The sequence below is a fragment of the Macrotis lagotis genome, chromosome 6, assembly GCF_037893015.1.
Source record: "Macrotis lagotis isolate mMagLag1 chromosome 6, bilby.v1.9.chrom.fasta, whole genome shotgun sequence".
Lineage (NCBI taxonomy): Eukaryota > Metazoa > Chordata > Mammalia > Peramelemorphia > Peramelidae > Macrotis > Macrotis lagotis.
In genome coordinates, this window is record NC_133663.1 from 215336271 (window position 1) to 215357812 (window position 21542).

At 34.6% G+C, this 21542-nt stretch overlaps 1 pseudogene; it reads right to left on the reverse strand.

Annotated features, from left to right (window-relative positions):
• Positions 1-20263: 20263 nt before the first annotated feature.
• On the reverse strand, positions 20264-21116 carry LOC141492013 (ceramide synthase pseudogene; annotated as a pseudogene).
• Between the last annotated feature and the right edge of the window lie 426 nt (positions 21117-21542).

The window sequence follows — 21542 nt, forward strand, 5'->3', positions numbered from 1 at the left end:
GCTGTGCTCATATCTTCTTGAGATCTCCTTTGCATTTCTCTCCATATGTCAGAACGTTCTTGAACAACTAAAAATGGTTGATGACTGGGGCACAAAGAATGTTATACTAATTTTCAACAGAGGAGCTTCTCTAACACTTACTTTGTTGATCTATAACCACAAAAATACTTAAACAGAAGTCAATTGATTTCTAATGAAAAATATGCTTCCGTAGCCTATATGGCCCATGAACATTATCACCTTTCTTCCAGATAATTAATTTAAATGAAAATCTTTTCCACCATTACATCATTGAGAGGTTTAAATTGATGACAACAATCTTACTGTGGTGGGTGAATGTATCAAAAAGCAGCTTCTTTTTTTTCTTCTCAGATCACAGTGGTGATAGATTTCTTCTTTTTAACTTATGAGAAGACTTGTCAAGAATTCAGCAATACTAATGATAACAATTCACATTTGTACAATGTGCTTTCCTTTCAATAATCCTACAGTAGGTAGTGAAATATTCTTATTTTATGCATGAGAAAACTGAATTTCACCTCCACCCAGATTTCAAAGAATTGATCCAAAAATATGTTGCTAACTCCAATTATATCATTCATTCAACTGCATCATAGTATCATGTAAATCCATTAGCATGTCCTTTATAAGTTCAATTGTTTTGTTGAACAATAATCTTAAATTTTATGTTTTATAAAATATATAGTAAGGAGAACTTTTACTAATTTTTTAGTGGTTTATAATGTGATAAGTCAGTCAAAGATTTATTAAGTGCCTCGTATATTTCCTGGCCTGAGTCACTGAATGGTGATTTCCTCAGTCAAACTGAGACCTGGGATAGACTTTAACTTAAAAAGGCCAAGGTCTTCCACTGCATCCCTAGTCATCACCAGTCATCTTGAGCTATAACTTGTCACTGGACCCTCTCCACAGCAGGAAGCAGATGAAAAAGATTTTAAAAAATTACTTTTTAAAATTTTTTTACATTCTTATTTATTTATTTTGTATATACAAAGATAGTTTTCAACGTTTATCCTTTTGCAAGCTTTTGAGTTCCACATTTTTCCACCAATTTCCCTTCCCACCCCTCTCCCTATGGCAGCAAACAATTTGGTACAAGTGGTACATGTATAATCTTATCAACATTTCCAAATTAGTCAAGTTGTGAAAGAAGGTCTAGGACTAAAGGGAAAAATATGAGAGAAAAAGGAAAAATAGAAAAGATGATATTAAAAATGGGACATGGTATGCATTGCTCTGCTTTCAGAATCAAAAATATTTTCTCCAGATGTGGACAGTATTTTCCATAAAATATCTTTCAGGATTGTACTTGATCACTGATTTGTTGAGAGGAGTTACTCTGATCTTATTTGATCATCTCACAATGTTGCTATTAGTGTATATAATACTATACTGGTTTTGCTCATTTCACTCAGCATCAGTTCATGAAAGCCTTTACATGTTTTTCAGGTCACTCATGACTTCTTACAGAACAATAGTACTCCATAACATTTATATACCATAGCTTGTTTAGTCATTCTTCAATTGGTAGGCAACCCCTCAAGGGAAAAGAATTCCTAAAACTGTTCTTTCAGTGTCAATATTAACTTTCCTTTGGCCTTGAAAAATCCATTTAATAATATTTCCCCCTTCTTATATAAACAGAATTTGTTTTATCTTCCAGGGAATGCCATTAAATGTTTGAAAGTTAACTCTGAATTCCACCCAGGTGCTACCATAAGATCTCCTTATCCAGTGCAGAAATTCAGATATCTTTATTCTTTGCTTTAAATTAAGACAACATTGAAAATATTTCTGAATTTATCAAATGAGGACAATGTAGCAAAATTTGTTGTGTTAAAGACTAGTGTGAGTAACCAGTCTTTCAGAATATTTCCTTTATTTTTCAGAATTCCAGTACTTAAAGGTCAGAAATAGGTAGAATTTATAAGGAGGGAAATTTTCATTAACCTAAAAAAAGAATTTTATAATAATTAGCACTGTACAAAAATGAAAAGTGCCATTTTAGGAGATTGTAAATTTCTTATTTCTGAATCTTTATTTAAAAAAAGGCTACATAGCTGTCAAGAATGCTTTTTAGGTCATTCCTGCTTTAGGTTGATTTTCAATTAGATAGCATTTAAGATTCCTCTAACCTTAAGATTCTATTTTCTTTTTGTAACTAGGTGAGGCTTTCCCTTGGTGCTTTGTGCGTTTCCTTGAGCAAATACACCACCTCAATTTTTCACTGCTTTTGGGTTAGTTCTACATTAATTCTATCTCTCCAGGATCACAAAATAGTCTGGGATAGTGTTGCTACATCTATTGTTCATAATTCTGTCATTGGAGGACTGGATTTCATGAAAAGAAAATATATGGTAATTCAGGTCACCTGAACTAACAATAATTCATAGATTACTATAATTACAGACTTTTGTTCTCAAATTAATTTATGATGCAACTCATCAACACCTGAGAAAAGTCTTCTCTCCCTTTTGGCTATGCTCCTGCTATCTCAATCTCAACCTTATGTCTCAATTCCACTTGATTTTCTAACAATGGATATACCCAGTCATATCTTGTTCCTTTATTGACTACAGGTTAAGCAAGAGGTACCAGCATGACTTGTGGTGCTCTTCTTCTGTCTCTTTATATCTCAGACATATAACTTTTCTTTGGAATTTTCCCCAGCGTTAAAAGACTCATAAACTTGGCAAACTTTTTATAATGATTGCAAGTTAACATTCCTATCACACCACATCTCCAGAGTAGCACCATTGAGGAAGTGTTTATTTTAAGAAAAGAGAAGTCAAATGATTTTCTGACTCAGTCTCATGTTAACTTGGAAATATTTGGAACTTCATTAGAAAATAGCTTATTCTTCTTAATCCACAGAACAATCATCCCAGTCAGCAAACATTTATGAAATGCTTACTATATATGTAATGCTAAGTAATGAGAATATCAAGAAAAGCAAAAATAGTCTCTACATTAAAGAGGCTTAGATTTTAATGGGAGACACTTCATGTAAATAATTTGGTATATATACAATATCTACAATACAAGTAAATGAAAGGCAATCTGAGAGAGGAAGGCATTAGTAATTCAAATAGTGGATAAAGTTTACTGAAAAAGATGGAATTTAAATTGCATATTATAGGAATATAGGGAAATTAAGAGGTGAAAGTGAAAGAGAAAGAATATTCTAGAAATCAGTGGTTATCAATACAAAGATGTTGTATGAGGAATATTAAGTAGATCTATATATCTGGATAGTAGAGTACATGGAAGGGAATAAAATTTAAGAGACTGGAAGTGATGAAGAAGAAATATTAAGGGAAGTATTATCTGTGCATTTCCATACCATTATTTTCTAGCATCTCCATCTCTTCTGATATGTAAATCCACTAAGATAACAGGGATAACTTCAAGCCTTCTTCCCAACTCTTCTCTTATCCTTCTCCCAGCACATATCACTTGCCCTCCTCCCCTCAAGGGTTGAGTTTAAGTGTTAGCCACTCCTTACTACTATCCTAGCAATTCTCTTACTCCTTCCTCAACTCCTCCCCAAATAGATTTCTTTTAAAAGCCCTATCCTTTCTCTCTGCAGTGTTGCTGCCCTTTCTGCCCAGCTGCAAGTGTGGCCTTGCAACTGTCTTTCCCTCTTTTTTTAACTTTATTGTTTTTCTTAGGGACCTTACTACTTTAATAAGAATATCTGTGAATTTTTATGAGAACTCTAGTCCATCTTGCTGTCCAAATTTCTGTACTTTGATACTTGCTATCTTAAATAATTGTAGAAACATGCAAAATAAAAACTCAGTGCTTACATCCCTGGGTCAGAGAGCTAAGTTCTACATTTTGGGGAGCCCTCAGTCTGTTCCAGCTGGCATCATCTTGATAGCAAGTGGTCAGTTTATGAAGAGTTTTAAAGGTCAACAAAGCCAGTAATAAGTATTTAAGGCCCCACATACTTCTTTAACTCATCTATCCCTCCCTCCATTTTCCTAATTACTGGAAAGCAACTTCTTCTATATTTGTAATTAGAAAGCACAACTTACAACTGAAATATTTTTTATTCCTAATATTATTTCATATTTTCCTTTTTAGACTTATAAAAACTTTATGAACCAACACTTCAATACAACAAGTATTAGTGCAAAATCCACTAATATTGCTGTAATCATTCAATTGAGACAACTGTATGGGTACAATTTTGCAGGTAATGGAATGTGTGAGTTCTGTTTTTGCTTCTTTATACCATAACAGATGATTCTCACAATTAAACTTTGGAATATACCTGGATAAGTGAAATACTTCTGATATTGACTTCTTTATTCCTTTTTAGTAAATATTTGGGATAAGTAAAAAAGTTTACTAGTTTTAGGATAAAGATTCACATAGATCTTCATATCTGTTTAACATATTTCACAAGCCCTAAGTATATAACAGTCAACAGCTGAAGAAAGCTTACTTGACTTATAAATATTCTTTATATATTAGTGGACATTTAGGAACAAAATCCAGTAGAATTGTGGTCCCAGAAACTCTTATCCATTCCCTTCTTAGGAATCTTTTGATCTTGCCTACAATTGTTCTATTTATATAAAAACTTTTAATGTAATATAATAAAAATTATCCAATTCATATTTCCCTCTATCACTTGTTTATTCATAATGAAGAATACAAAGCGCAGAATCAAGAGAATGTTGTACACAGTAATAACAACATTGTTTTGAAAACAACTTTGAGCAACTAAGTCATTTTAACTATCATAAATAAATGACCATAGTAACTATAAGTATCTTATGAAGGAAGATGCAATCTGCATCCAGGGAAAGAACTGATAAACTAAAGTATGTATAGGATGATTTTGCACATATATTTAATGTATATTAATTATTTTATATTATATTTAATATATATCTATGCATACCTACATAAACTGAATACACATACTTTTTTCTAATGGTAGCTATCTCAGGGAGGATGGGGAGCAGAGGAGGGAAGAAAAAAGGAAAATATGTTAAATATATTTAAAAGGAACAGGAAACTGCATATAATAGATTTACATTTTCATGTGCTATCATCTTTTGAAAAAATTCCACTGTTAAAGAAATTTTTGTGTTATTTTATTAAAATTTAAAAATAAACAATAAAATTAATATGATAATATTGACAAATACTATATACTTATATAATTATTAATAATGTTATTGAATAGTTAATATGATAAAATAAAAAGAAAAGACTATGCCAAGATAATTTTCCTAGAACTCACAGTATCTTTTCTAGTACTGTATTTCCCTCAGTTTCCAGGTCCAGCTCTGATTTCCATTTCTTCCATTATTTCTTCCTCCATGTGTAGGATGTTTTTGTTTCTCATCTTCAAATCTTGAAATTCCTTACAACCTGAAAAAGACAAGAACTGTCTCCTAGCAAATACCCTTTTATCTTCTAATATTTATCCACCTCTCAAATTATTTTGTATTTATTTCAGACTATTTTGTATTTACTTGTGCATATACTTGAAGTTTCTCTTCCATGGAATGCAAACTCAATGGGAGTAAGTACTATTTCAATTTTCTTTATGTCTCAAAGGAGACTACCTGGAGAATGGTAGTTGCTTAATAATCTGACCCTGTCACCCTCTACTCAATAAACCCCAGTGGTTCTTTATCAAGATCAAACAGAAAAACCTTTGATGTTTAATGCTTTTTTATATCCAGTCTCCCTATTCCTCCCTTTCAGTATTCTTACACTTTATAATATCCCATTCCAGCCCACTGCACCCCCTTTGATACTGTGACTCTGATATCCCTGCTGTTCCTTGAACAAAACATTAGATTCCTTAACTCCAAAAATTTCCACTGCTATTCCACCCTGTCTGGAATGCCTTCCTTTATCTCTGCCTTCTGACTTTTCTGGTTTCCTTTAAGTCTCAAATAAAATCTCACCTTCTAGAAATGTCCTTACCCATAATTATAGTGTCTTCCCTCTGTTAATTATCTCCAATTTAATCTGTATATATCTTTTTTGGTACATATGTATTTTTCCCCATTAAATTGTGATTATGTTGAGATAGCGACTATCTTTTGCCTTTCTTTGTACCCCTAGAACATTGTATGACTGGTCATACTACATAATAAATATTTATTGTCTGAATAATAAATGCTTTTGAATTGAATTTGCAGGGTTTCTAAACTTTGAGTCAGTGAACTTTAAATTGTTTTAATAATAGCATTTCAATATAATTGATTTCCTATATAATCCCATATTTTTATTTATGTATTTAAAATTTTTATTCTGAAAAAAGATTCAAAGACTTTGCCAGATTGCTAGAGTCCATGTGATAAAAAAGTTAAGAACACCTGAAGTTAGAGGGAAGGTGGGTTGGAGTAATGAAAGGAAATATAGAAACCCTGAATTCATTTCAAGGGTGAGATGATATACTGATATACTCAATCAGAACTTAATCCATTTTCTATGAAAATATTATTATGCATAGTAGTATTATTAGCAGAACACTATGCGTTATGGTTGTGAAGGTTTCTCAGAAAAAGTTAAACCTAAACTGAGCCTTGAACCTCAAAGACTGGATAAGATTTGATGCCTATTCTAGAAAAAAACAGGGATCCTGGACTAGATTCTTTTAAACTGGTATTTCTCCATACTCAGTTCCTCCCTAGCTCTGTCTAAAATATAGATATACAGAGCATGTGCACACACATGTGTGTTTGCATATTATACATATACATGTCTCTCCTGACATCGACTCTCTAGGACTCAGGTAATAAATGAAATACATGTTTCTTAGCTTCAATTTGGCAAGTGAAGTGGCTATTGCATCCTTGGTTCTTTTAGGACCACTGAAGCACACAGTGAATTTTTTTCATGACCCCAAATGAGAAGCTCCAACTTTAAGGAATTCAACTGGGAAAATACCTCAGGGCTCACTCTGTAATAATCTATGACATTCATACAGATAGCTATCAACCTCCAAAATACAAATGAAGGGGGAATATCACCATATTTCAGTTTTTCAACCTCAGCAAAAGAACCCTCTTTTACCTTAAATACTTCATCCTTCATTCCAAAGGATTACTCTTAAAATATACTTCTTATTAATTCATTCAACTGCTATATTAAGAACATTGAAAGAATCTAAGGGTAATTTACTTCTTCTAGGGATTATTAACAATGCTATCTGGTGGATTTATGGTTTAACCATGTTTCATGAACTGTGAGGTAGGTCTTTACTATTCATCTACCTAGTCTTGTGAAACCTAAAGCAAGGTAGGAGAAATGGTGAAGGAAGTATAACTTATATATTGAACTTAATAAAACAAGATTTTTTTATCCAAATAGTAAATATTCCACAAGTTATGCAGTGACCATATCTCTAGTAGAGTTTACCCAGGAAGAAGAATGATCTTTATTTGCATTCAGATGGATTATTCATAGGTTATATATATCATTTTTATTGAAAACAGGAAATGGCTATAGAAACCATAAAATGCAATGGTTTCCAATATTATTCTTGGTACTCATACAATTTATACCAAAATCTAATACAAAATTTTTTCTTGAACTATAATATTTGGTTTTAAGAAGGAAGTAGAAAATGAGGGTGGAGTGATTAAAAAGGAATTTACTTCCCTTTTCACTCCCTTTCTTCCATCCTTTTCTTCTTCACTCTTCCCTCCTTCCTTTCCTTCTTTCCCTCCCTTCCCTTTTCTTCTTTTTTCCTTCCTTCCTTCTTTAATTTCCTTTCCTTCCCTCTTTAGCTCTTTTTATTCTTCTTTCACTCCTCTCTATCTCCTTTGTATTTTCTCATTATGCTCCATTTCTTTTATACTTTGCCCTACTCTCTTGCAGACACACTTTAATATAGCACTTCCCCCCATTTTAAATAATAATAAGTTAGCATTTATATAATGCATTAATGTTTGCCAAGCAATTTACAGATATTATCTCATCTTATCCTCATAACAAGTCTGAGAATTATGAGGTAGGCCTATTATTATGCCCATTTAACAGATGAGGAAATAGAGATTAAATAATATTAATCAAATTTAGATTAATTAAATTAATTGAAAATTATTTTTAATATCACAATCACATAGTCCCTAAAGGAAAAGACTGATATGCTTCATCTGTTTCTCTCCCTTCTCATTAGTTAGAAATATAGAAATATAGAGACAAAATGTGGAAACCTCTAGTTAACAGTTATCTTCTATCTATCATCTATCTATCTATCCAGCTTTCTTTTCTATCAATCTATCTATGCATATATTTATTTAATGATTGACTCATTGTAACATGTACAAAGAACATTATGTACAAGCTATGGCAGGTCATATTAATTTGTAAAAGCTTCAAGTACAGTTATAGAAAAAAAGAATTATACTATTTACCAAGGATTAGTTCATCTAAATAAGAAGAGACTTGTCTCTAGAAACTAGAAATCAGTTAATCTATTTTTTAAAGTGTAGAGTATAAGAAGACAGGAAACTAGGGGTAGACAGTTACTTATGAAGAATGTTGAACATTAAACAAAATTTATATTTGATCATGTAGGTGATAGCGAGGCACTGGAGTTTTTTAAAGAGAGTGATATTGTCATATTAAGCTGTCACTTTGCATAAAGAAAAAAAATAGTTCCTATTCTTAAGGAGCTTATGTACTGTAGGAGAGAAACTGCGTGTATATGGTTAAGTAAATGCAAAATATATATGATATAAATAAAAAGTAATTTGGCAGGTGGTAGTTTACTTGGGTGGCTAGGTGATATAATTGATAAAGTATTGGGCTTCGAGTATGGAAGACATGAATTCAAATTCAGCCTCAGATACTTGCTAGCTGTATGACTGTGCAAGTCACTTAACTTTGGTTCAGTTTCCTTATTTATAAAATGAACTGGAGAAAGAAATGGAAAACCATTTTAATACCTTTGCCAAGAAAATCACAAATGGGGTCAGAAAGACTCAGATACAACTGACAAACAACTAAACATAAGACTGCTAACACCTTAGAGGATAAAGGAAGGCTTCCTAACAGAGCCCTTCCAGAATGTGTTCCAATAAGAACATTGAAGAGAAGAATGTAGTTTTCAAACTACAATAATATGCAGCTTTCCACTAGAAAGTATGTTTATAGTAAAATAAGTTAAATGATCATCATCATCCTTTATTTCTAAAACATACCCCCCACCCCAGGTTTAGGAGAAAAATATTAATCACAATGATGATTTTCCAATTCTCTTATTATTTGGTAAAGAGACATTTTATGACAATAATAGTAGAGAGATCTATGATAATAACACATGCTTCCTACCTCATGCTAGATATGATTGACTTAAAGGCAGAATTAGAAATGCTTTATTGGACATGGTTAATGTGAGAATTTGTTTGATTTGATGCTGCTTATTTTTAGGAAAGCTTTATTTTTCCAAGGTAATGGTAGAGAAGATAATGGTAGTTTAAAAAGAAATAAAAATATAAATAATGTGGGAAAAATCACCATAACAAACAAATGAAAAAGGTAGACATGGGTAGATATCAGTTTACTTGAAAAAGATATGCAAGTTTTAAGTTAATGGTATGATAAAGCACCAAAAAATAAACCATATAATCGTTATAATGTATTAAAAGAGGAAGAATAGTTAGAGATAAGGAGGTGATAATGTTTATCCTTGAGATAAATTGTAGAGATGAAACAGAGGATATGACAGTAGTCAACCTCAAGTTTTGGAAGGCCTGTTATCTAAAAGACAGATTAGACTTGTTCTGATTGTTTCCAGAGGGATTGAACTAGGTATAATGATTGAAAATTAAAGATTGTGCTTGATATAAGGAGGAAATGTTACATTTTTCTATTAAAATCTCTATTATTTATTAATTTTCATTTATTTTTAAATTTTTCTTGCATTCCAAATTCTCTACTTCCACCGACTCTCCCTCACTTATTGATTGAGAAAGCAAGAAATATGATATGAATTATATTTCAGAAGTCATGAAAAATATATCTTGTAATTTCCATTATATTTGACTCTGTGAGCTCAACTCTTCTTTCACTATAAGAACTGCTCTCTATTTATTAGTTCAAGTTACCTTTATATGAGTTAAATGTGTTAATTCTCCCACAACCTGTGGGCAAGAACTGTGTCTTAAATTTTCTATTCCTCACAGTGAATGACACAGTATGTTGACCATATGGGTACATTTTCAAACTTGTAGATTGAACATCTAAGGGTTTGCTTCTTAGGACAGGATAAGTATATCTTAGGCACATAGTTAAGATCTGTAGGAATTGGGAAAGGGCAAATTTATAAATGAATGTAATTTTTAAATAGGAAATATATCTTTAAGTAGAATATTCTGATAATTTGAGAACTGTCCATCTATAAAAACTTTGTCTTATGAATCATACTAATAGGTTGTTTTCAGTAATGTGAAAACCCCACTTCCAACAGTTGGGTCTTATAGTCACACTATAGAGAAGTGACTTTGCTAACCTGAGATAAGTAAATAATAGGTAGGAAAAGAAAGACATGGAGTATGGTAGAGAAAAGGTTTAAGGACATCTCAGAATGAGATGTTCCAAAGTAGATGCATATGTTAATGACTAGGTATGGGAAGAAGAATTGGGGAAAAGATGAATAAAAGGGTACTTGTATGTGGTTTGTTTTGGTTTTTCAAATTTTCAGGTATTTATAAGTATGAATGAAGATAATTTGAACTTGTATCAGTTGTAAAAGGTATCCAGATGATTATCTTTGGAGAAGCTTAGAAACACAAATACTACATGACAGTGGATAATACATGAAAATTTTGTTTTTGTCCACACCAATTAATTAGTTGTTGTATTTGGAGATCAAGGTAAATCTTGCCTCTGATAATTGTATCTACATGCAAGGAGTTTCTATTCACTGAGTCTTAATGTTTTCATCTGTAAATTGAGAGTATGATAATTTTGATACCTTTGTCAGATGTAATTATTGTGAAGTTCAAATGAGATCATATATGTAAAACTCTGTGCAAAAATCTCTGAAGAATTCTTTTAGTAACAATTATCATCCATAGTAAATGTCTCTGCCAGAAAGAATTAAAAAGCTACAAGATGGGATTCACTTTGATATTTTCTATACTAGATATATATAAGAAGACCTATAAGAGATATTATTATGGACATAAACACTTACAAAATTTGGGATGGTCATGGCAAGAATAAGAGATAACTTCAGGTGCTAGAGTGGTTCTTGTGAAATATCAGAAGTTCAAGAGTACTTTTTGTCTGTCAAATAGATCATAGATGGGCAGCTAAGTGGCCCAGTGGATAGAGCATTGGTCTCAGAGTCAGGAGGATGCAAGTTCGAATTTGAATTCAGACATTTGACATTTTCTAGCTGTGTGACATTTAACCCTTTTGGCCTCGCATCCAGCACTATCTCCAGTCATCCTGATTCATATCTGGTCATGGACCTAGATGGTATTAGAAGAGAAAGTGAGGCTAGTGACAGCACAGTATCCCTTCACTCAAATCCAATTCATGTGCCTGTCATGGCATCATCTCCCTCAGCTGGAGGATTTGAAGAGTGAATGTGGTACATGAAAGTCCTTTGCATTTTGTAGGATATGACTGAGGTTCAAATCTCAAGTCTGTCCCTACCTGTGTGATCTCAGGCAAGTCATTTAATGTCTTTCTAGGCTTAGCTTCCTCATTTGTAGAATGAGGAGATTGGGTTAGATGATCTTTAAAGTTACTTAAGTCTCAGAGATAATATTATATTATGAGGGTATGAATGGGTTATTATCCACACCAATAGAGAGGGATCCATAGAGATGAGATCACAGGTACATCAAAGTAACTAAATATGAGCAAAATATTGCAATAGACAATCAGGATACAAAGATGAGATGAGACACAGACTTTGATAACAAGTTCCTGCCAGCTAAATTGGAAAAACAATGTATGTGTATGTGTGTTCATGTGTGTTCATGTGTGCACATGTGTGCACATGTATGTATATTTAAATTATAATAACAACAATAATAATAGCTAGTATATTTTTAGTTCTTTAAAGGTTGCAAAATACTTTACATTTTTAAACCCATTCAATCTTTGTAACCACCCTGTGAAGTAAGTGATGTTACTTTCTGCATTTTATAGTTGAAGAAACTGAGGCACAGAGAGGTTAAGTTATTTGCTCCTGAACATGTAGATGGTAAGGGCTCAAACTCAGGTTTTCCTGACTTCAAGTACTGTATGCTATCCACTATGCCAATATAGTCACGAAAAGTATACCTGATAGACCCCAGGGCAAATCTCATTTGTTCAGTGCCAAATGCACTATCTTGAGTATTATGTAGGAAAAAAAAATAGTCTATTAGCTTTTCTCTCTGAACTTAGAGACTAGAAGTACAAACTACTGCTCTCCTTAAAATGAGAAGTATCTGAGTGGGACAGAGAGGGATCACATTACAACACAGAATTAGGTGCAAAAGTAAATGAAATCAAGTTATTAAGAGTCTAAGATATGCAAGAAATTGTTTTTAGGCTCTGGGAATGCAGAGATAAGCAGACAAAAATATTGTTCATACCTATAAAAGAATTTACATTGTGCTGGAGGAAGCAACCATAGAAGCAGCCAGATATTTAAGAACTCTGGACCTTTCATTTTTGTTGTTCTTGCGGCTCTGCCTCTATTCCATCTTGATCTGTCTTAGAACCCTACCATTCCTGATTCAGAGCCATTGTATCTTTAACTTGAGTTATCAAAGAAGCAGAAAATCATATGTTAGAATTTCAAGAAAAGCATTAGTCCAACCACATAATCTGTAGTGAGGTGAGTTCAGTTGTCAGGGTCACAAAGCTATTAAGAGGCAGGGATAGAACATAAATCTTTGCATTACATAACTCTACCTGATGGCTATTTGGTTATTTCCTGCTTCTGACCCAAATTCCGGTATACTGTATATGTATCTTTCTTTGAATCTTGGTCTCTTAAAACTTAGACTAGTAGCCTAACCTCATCCCCTCCTTCCCCTCACCCCCCATTCTGCTTAATAATTTAGTTTCCTATCTTTGACTCTAGATTGATTTTGAGTCTACTTAACTCTAACAGTTTAAGAGAAATCCCTTAGGCACGTTCCTTGGGTATGTGCTAGAAATATCAATGTTCTTTGAGATATTAAGGTGATGCTGCATTTAGTCTTTTAGATCCCTATTCAAGTCTTTATTTGCCTGGATACCTGTGACTTCTATCTACAAACTACTTTAATCTCTGATAATCATATAAGTTTGAAAATAATTATAATAGAAATCACTCAAGAACTACTTCCAGAAACTTTAGTTTTTCTTGATTTATGGTAGTTTAAAAAAACTATTTTTGAAAAGCAATGTTGTGGTCATTTAAAAATATTTTCATTTACTTATATTAAATTCTTTGAAAACCAACTTGCCTTTTATTTTGTGTTACTAATATGCTTTATGATAGTATATTTATGAATTCTTTATGGTATTTGCAAGTTAACTGGGGGCAATTTTTAAACTTTCATCATAATTAATTTCTAATCTTGTTACAGGATTTTGGTAGGCAGCTTATTTATCAAATGCTAAAAAAACAGTCAATATCTACTTTCTCTTTAATATTGAAAATGTAATAAAAATCTCTTAACTTTTTCAGAGTATTTAGGTTTGTGATACTTTTTTAAAACAGAGGAGAGAAATGGCAATAAAATTTCACTCCTTCTTTGCTCTAGGACCTAATGGGACTAAATTTGAGTAATTTGCCATTCCTTTCCTTCTTTCCTTTTTCTTCATTCATTCACTAGTTCATTCACTCAATTTCTTTGTCTCCACTAAACATATCCCCAATTTTTAAATATTTTTATTTAAAGTTTTGAGTTTCAAATTTTATCCTTCCCTCCTTCCCTTTCCTCTCTCTGAGTTATGTATGGGCAATTAAGTACCATAGTAGTCATTTTGTACAAGAAAACTCGAAAAGAAGAAAATGAAAAAAATGGAAAAATCGCATATTTATGTCTGTATTCAGTCAACATCATTTCTTTCTCTGTAGGCCAGTATGTTTCATCATTATTATGTTGGGATTGTTATTCAATCATTGCATTGCTGAGAACACTTAAGTCATTCACTGTTCTTCATCAAACAATACTGCTATTACTGAGTACAATGTTTTCTTGGTTCTGTTCACTTCATGATGCATTAGTTCATGTATATTTCTCCAGGTTTTTCTCAAATCATCCTGCTTGTCATTTCTTATAGCACAATAATATTTCATTACAATCATGTACCATAGTTTATTTAGTCATTCCCCAACTGATGTGCATTCCTTTGTTTTCTAATTCTTAACCACCACAAAAGAGCTACTCTAAATATTTTGTACAAATTTCCCCCTCCTTTTTTGATTTCTTTGAGTTATAGATTAACAGTAGTATTGCTGAATCAAAGGATGTGCACAGTTTTATAGCTGTCTGAACATTGCTCCAAATTACTTTTCCAAATGGTTCCATCAATTCACAACTCTAGCAGTGCAAGTGTTCCAATTTTCTCAGATCTCCTCCAACATTAACATTTTCTTTTTTTGTCATATTAATCAATCTGAGAGGTATGAGGTTATACTTCAGTTGTTTTAATTTGTATTTCTCTGATCAACATTGATTTATAGCACTTTTTCATATAATTAGAGGTAGTTTTGATTTCTTTGTCTGAAAATTTCATGTTCATATCCTTAGCTCATTTAGTAATTGGACAATGCCTTATATTTTATAGATGTTACTTAGTACTCTATATATTTGAGAAGTCTTTACTCTCTGGTTGCAATCCTCCCCCCCCCAGTTTTCTGCTTTTTTTCATAATTTAGGCTAAACAGGTTTTGTTTGGGTATAAACTTTTTAATTTTGTATAATCAAAATTATTTATTTTACTTTTTGAAATACTATCTATCTCTTCTTTGATCTTAAATTCTTCCCTTGTCCATACATCTGGCAGAAAAATTATTCTAAGCTTTCTTAATTTGTTTATGATATCACCTTTATTTGTGTAAATCATGTATTCATTTTAATTTTATCTTAGAATATAAGATATTAGTTGATACTTAGTTTCTGCCACACTATTTTCTAATTTTCTGAGCACCTTTCATCAAATAATGAATTTTGTTCCAAAAACTTGGATCCTTGGATTTATCAGGTACAAGATTACTATGGTCAAATATCATACTACTATTATTATTATTATATCTATTCCATTGATTCACCGATCTATTTCTTAGCCATTACTAGATAGTTTTGATAATTAATGCTTCATTATACAGTTTGAGATCTAATATGACTAGCCCACCTTCATTGCATTTTTTACGTTGATTCCTTTGACATCCTTGAATTTTTGTTCAGATGAATTTTGTTACTATTTTTTCTAGCTCTATATAATTTTTCTGATACTTTGAAGAGATAGATTAATTTAAGTAGAAATGTCATTTTTATTATGTTGACTTGGAGTATCCATGGACAATTGATATTTTCCCAATTGTTTAGATCTGACTTTATTTGTGTGAAAAGTGTTTTATAGTAGTGTTCATATAGTTCCTGGATTTATCTTAGCAGGTAGACTCCCAAGTACAGTTATTTAAATGGAATTTCTCTTTTCTGTCACCTAATTTACATTTAAAGGTGGTTCAACATTAAATTTTAATAACCTGTTATAACAGAGACCATGAACAAACTACATTTAATGACCTCTTATTTATCAGTACCAAAAAAGAGATCTTATCCCCTCTTGTTTTCAATTCTATAACTTCTCTTCTATAAACATGAACTTAGATTTGTCACTAGAATAAGAAGAGAGACACATGATACAAGAAAGAGATAAAGTACTTGAAAATGAAATTGTCCCTCTATTCTTCAGAATAAATAACTAGCCTTAACTAATTGGTCTTCACCAAATACTTTGTAATTTTTACATAAATTATAAATAAAGAACTTAAAGGAACTCTAGAGGCAATCTAGTCCAGCCTGTATTGGAATGAATATTTCTTTTTAACATTGCTGATCATCCAGTCTTTACTTAAAGAACTTCAGTGAGGAGTAGCTCATTACTTCCAGAAACTTTCTATTCAATTTTTGTACAAATATAGTTAGACATTTCCATCTCACATTCATTTTAATTGTTTCTCTTTTATTTCCATCCAATGTTCCTAATTCTGCTTTCTAGAACCAATTCCTTTTTTACCTAATAGTTTTTCAAATCATTGAAGACAACTTTCATGTCCCAGAAAGTATTTTCTTCTCTAAGATAAATATCTTCCAGATCACTTCAACTAATCTTCTTGTAGTACTTGATTTTTCCCAGGCTCAGGGTTAGGGCTTCCAGAACTGTATGGAGATGGAGGAGGAGGGAGAATTTGCACTGGAAGGAAAATGAGTTAAGATATAAAGTGCTTATTTAATGTTATCCCTGAGTAAAGAATAGGAGACCAGCAGAAAGTTAATGTATTTTTTCTAAATTTATAGTCATATAGTTAAAGTTTGAAAAATTCCAATTGAGAAAATCAAAGAAAAAAGAAAAAACAGGTCTTTTTACTATTTCACAAGGCTCCTCAGTAAACCAGGTTTTCTCTAATATCTTGAGGTAAACAGAGGAAAAATTAGGTAAAACAAGGCTGTTTTATGGAACAATGAAGGGAAAGTGTCAGATGGAAAGTCAAAGTCCTATTATTTTTGTCCTAACTAGAACATGAATATTTCAAGTTTCCATTTTCTTTCCAAGCACCCTCTTAAGAAAGTCTATTTTTGCTATTGCTTTTATCTAATCATGATTGCTATTTCTGCCCTTTTTACTTCAGCGGAAACATAATAGATAATGTTCCACTGCCTTCTTTAAATCTCTATGTATTTTTTTGTTCATTTCAAGGGTATTTTTAAAAAATAATATATTATTGGATTATATTTTCTAATCCATTACATTTATGAATGGAAGTTTACAACCACAGATATGATTGCTATGTGTGTTCCCTTCTATTCTGTTGTCTTATCTCTCTCTCCCTCTCCCTCTCTCTCTCTCTCTCTCTCTCTCTCTCTCTCTCTCTCTCTCTCTCTCTCTCCCTCTCTTAGTAAGATATATTTCTATATCCAATTCTGTGTGTATATGTATATTTTTTCCTCCTTGGATGAATTCAGACAAGAGTGAAATTTAAATATCATCAGCCCCTATCTCCACTGCTCCTTGCTTACATAGACTTATATTTGTGCATCTCATTTATCTCAGATTTTGTCCCCATTCTCTCTTTTCTTTGTCTATTTTTTATTATATTTATTTTAATTTTTTGAACAAATGATTTTTATACATTACTAAAATATTCTTGTTTAAGAGTAAACATAATGCCCCCCCCAAAAAATATAGCCCCTCATGAGCAATAAAGTAAAGAATAAAATTAAAATTAAAAAAATAATAATAATAGGGGGAAACTAGGTGGTGCAGTGGACAGAACACTATAAAACCATAATAACAATAGGGGTGGGTGGCTAGGTGGCACAGCAGACAGAGCACTGGCTCTGGAGTCAGGAGCAGCCGGCCTTAGACACCCAACAACCACCCAGCTGTGTGGCCCTGGGAAAGCCACCCAACCCCATTTGCCCTGCAGCCCTCCCAATAATAATAATAATAATAATAATAATAATAATAATAATAATAATAAAATGTACTTTAGACTATGTTCCAACACCACCAGCTCTGGCGTGGGGGGATCACATTCTTTATGATAAGTCCATCACAAAATCTACTTCTATATTTTTCCACTGTTGCCATTGCTGATCACAACTCCCTCCTTTCGTACTTCCCCATTACCATATGCTATATTTTCTCTCTCCTTTCACTCTGTTCCTCTTCTTAAATGTGCTGTGGGGTAGCTGAGTGGTGGAGCAGACTGATCACCGGCCCTGGGGCCAAGAGGCCCTGAATCCACATGCTGCCCCTAAGGCTCAGCAACCAACTGGCCCTGTGGTTCCAGACAGGCCATACCATACCAGCACCTTGCAAGAAACAAAAAAAACTAAGGCCACTGTCCCCCATGGTCTACCCTCTCCTCCATCACTCACATATCCCTTTCCCCCTGTCTCCCTTCTCTACTTCTTACTCTAGATGTCTATACCCCATTGAGTATATCTATGCTGTTTCTTCTCTGAGCCATCTCTGATGAGAGCAAAGGTTCCCTTATTCCCCCTCACTTCCCCCTTCCATATCATTACAATAGCTCATTTTAATAAAAAATCTTATTATATGAAATAATCTTAACCTATTCTAACTCTTCTTTCTCTTACTCCCATTACATTTCCCCTTTAGCCATTGACTCCATTTTTACAATATATTATATCTTCAAATTTAGCTCTCTCCTATGCTTTTATAGATATAAAACTCCTTCTACCTGCTCTATTAAATGAAAAGTTTCTTATGAGTATTATCAATATCATTCTATTCAGGAATGCATGTAGTTCATCATCATTAAGTCCCTTATATTTTACCCTTCTTCTCCACTCTCTATGCTTCATCTGAGTCTTGTATTTGAACTTTCTGTTTAGCTCTGACCATTTTAACAGGAACATTTGAAATTCCCCTGGTTCATTGAATGTCCATCTTTTTCCCTGGAAGAGAACATTCAGTTTTGATGGGTAGTTGATTCTTGGTTTATATTCCAAGCCCTATGAGCCTTTAATATAGTTGCTGCTAAGTCCTGTGTGATCCTAACCGAAGCTCCAGGATATTTGAATTGTATCCTTCTGGCTGCTTGTAATATTTTCTCTTTGCCTTGGGAGTTCTGGAATTTGCTTATAATATCTCTGAGGGTTGTTTTTTTTTGGAACTCTTTCCAGGGAGATCAGTGGATTCTCTCAATTTCTATTTTGTCCTCTGCTTCTAGGATATCTGGGCAATTTTTCTGTAGGAATTCTTTAAAAATGAGGTCAAGGCTCTTTTCCTGATCATGACTTTCAGGTATAGCAATGATTTTTAGATTTTATTTCTTGAATCTGTTTTCCAGATCAGTTGTTTTTTCAATGAGATGTTTCACATTTCTTCTAATTTTTTCATTCTTTTGGTTTTGAAGTATTGTATCTTGACTTCTCATAAAATCAGCAGCTTCCTTTAGTTCCATTCTACATCTGAAGGATTTATTTTCCTCAGATAGCTTTCTTATCTCTTTTTGCATCTGCCTAATTCTGCTTTTTAAAGCATTTTTCTCCTCAATAACTTTTTTTTTTTTGGCATTCACGCTGATCTCATCTTTATTAGCGGTCTTTATATAGTGCCTCCCAAGGTTCCCCCAGCTCCTGGATCTGGAGGAAGCCTCAAGAGGTCTGTAGCACCAGGGACAGGTGGGAGAGGGCAAGAAGGCCAAATTATATAGCCTGAAGCAATGAACGCAAGAGTCCCGCCCCCAGTTTCCCCCAAGTGGGGCACTTAGCAATGAAGAGGCTGGGCCAGGTGGTGGTGTGTGGCCTGTCAGTGTCTGCCTCCCCATAAGAAGCTAATACAAACCTGGGGAAATAAATAAAATTCCTAAGGGTTTGGAAAGATGCTGGGCTGCCTGTGTAGGAGAGGAGCTAGCTAGCTCTAAGGGGTAGCCAACCTATACCCTGGTGAGACACAAAGAGGTTAGAGGTACCTCTCCCACCCAGAGGAAATGCATGAGGTTAGGAGCTGCCTTCCCCTAGACTACAGCATATGGGGAAGGGAAATAGGCGTGTCCTTGGCAAAAAGGAGAGGGCCCTTCTCTAGATTATTTACTCCATTATCCTCTATAATCCCTGTTAGTCTCCCCGCTAATCCATCCTATCCTAAATTGCTGTGAAATAGGGAACCTTCCTTTTTAATTTCCCTCCTTTAGGCCCCCTGCAGATTACAGTTGGGAAAAAAAGGGTATCCCTGGGGTTATATATGCAGGAGGGTGCCGCCTAATTTCCACTTTCTTACTTTCTTAGTTCCTACACAAAGGAGATCGTTGGCCATTCCAAATTGTCTGTCCCTCAGTCCCAGGCACCCTGAGGACAAGAGAGGTAGCTGTTTCTTACAAGCCTGGTCCCTGTTCCATCCCTTTTACCATCATATAGGGAGAAGCTCCCCCCCCACCCAACTTGTCCATCCCTATCCTCCAGGCCTAGGACCACTGGAGAGGCCCCTAGTTCCCATCCCTACCCATCAGTCCCAGAGCCCAATTCCTGGAGGAATGGGTGCCCCAACCCTCTCCCTCTCCTCAGTCCCAGGGCCCATCGTGAAGTCCCGGGGGGTTGACGGGGGACTGGAGGGGTGGGTCCCCGAGGCCTAAAGAGGCGACATGCTCCCTGGCAGATGAGGAAAAACCAGTAGAGCTGTGGAGCAAGCAGCAGGGCGGCCCCCAGGTTGACATGGGCTGGTATATTGAGGGGTACAGAGAGCAAGGGCAGGCCTGCATGCTACCCGTAGGCCCAGTACAGGTAGGGGAACAGCAGCACTCGACAACACAGGAAGCTCAGCAGCATCAAGGTACCATTCACTTTGTGCAGCAGGGTGTGTTGCTGCTTGTACTGGATGAGGATCTTGCCTAGGCAGACAAAGGGTGTGCTGACTTCCGCCATCAACATGCAGCCCAGAAAGAAGTCCCCCTTGCCTTGGTGCCACACCACTGATAGTGGAAAATAGACCAGCAGCATGACTGCGTGGTGTAGCACCATGAGGAATTCCTTGTGCAGGTAGTCTCGGGCCACAGCCCAAGTGCCTCCTGGAGGCCAGCCCTTCCCTCATCCTTTCCATGACCTTTGACCTGGTGCTTGTGCCAGTGACACAGGAACATGGCGTAGATGTCATAGATGAAGTAGGGCACTGCAAACTGAGTATAAGCTGAGGATAGCCAATGCTGGTCATCAATGATATGTTTGCAGGAGGTGGAGACAATGTAGCCAGCTGTGGAGGCCATGATAGCTTGGACTGAGAACACTAGCCTGACTGAGACAATGACCGTGTAGGCCTCCTCCCAGCACAGCTGGGGCAGCCTCTGGAGTGTGTTCTTGGAAAGGAGGAAGAGTCCCGGGAACACAACCCCCCCCAGCCACCATCAGGTACAGCATCATGGCTCAGGGATTTGGGGCAGGGAAGAATGAGTAGAGCAATAAGGACTGGGGAAGCTGAGGCCTGTGAGGAGTTAAGAGATGCTGAAGGAGATAGAGAGAAAGGGGGTTTGGTTAAGGGACAGAAGTAGAGATGAAGGGAGAGAAGAATTAAGAAAAGAAAGAATATAGACAGGAAGGACACAAAGAGGATAGGATGGGCAGAGAGGAAATAGTAACAGGAGGGACAAGAGAAAAAAAAGAATAAAATGAAAATGGGGAAAAAAAGAAAAGAAGGGAGAAATGGATAGGGACCTGAGAGGAAAAAAGGAGAAATAAAGAGAGGGAGGAGAAGGAAAAATAGAAGGATGGAAAGAGATGAAGATGGAGAAGGAAGGGGTGATCCTCAATAACTTTTTGAACTGTTTTATCCATTTGCCCTATGCTGGT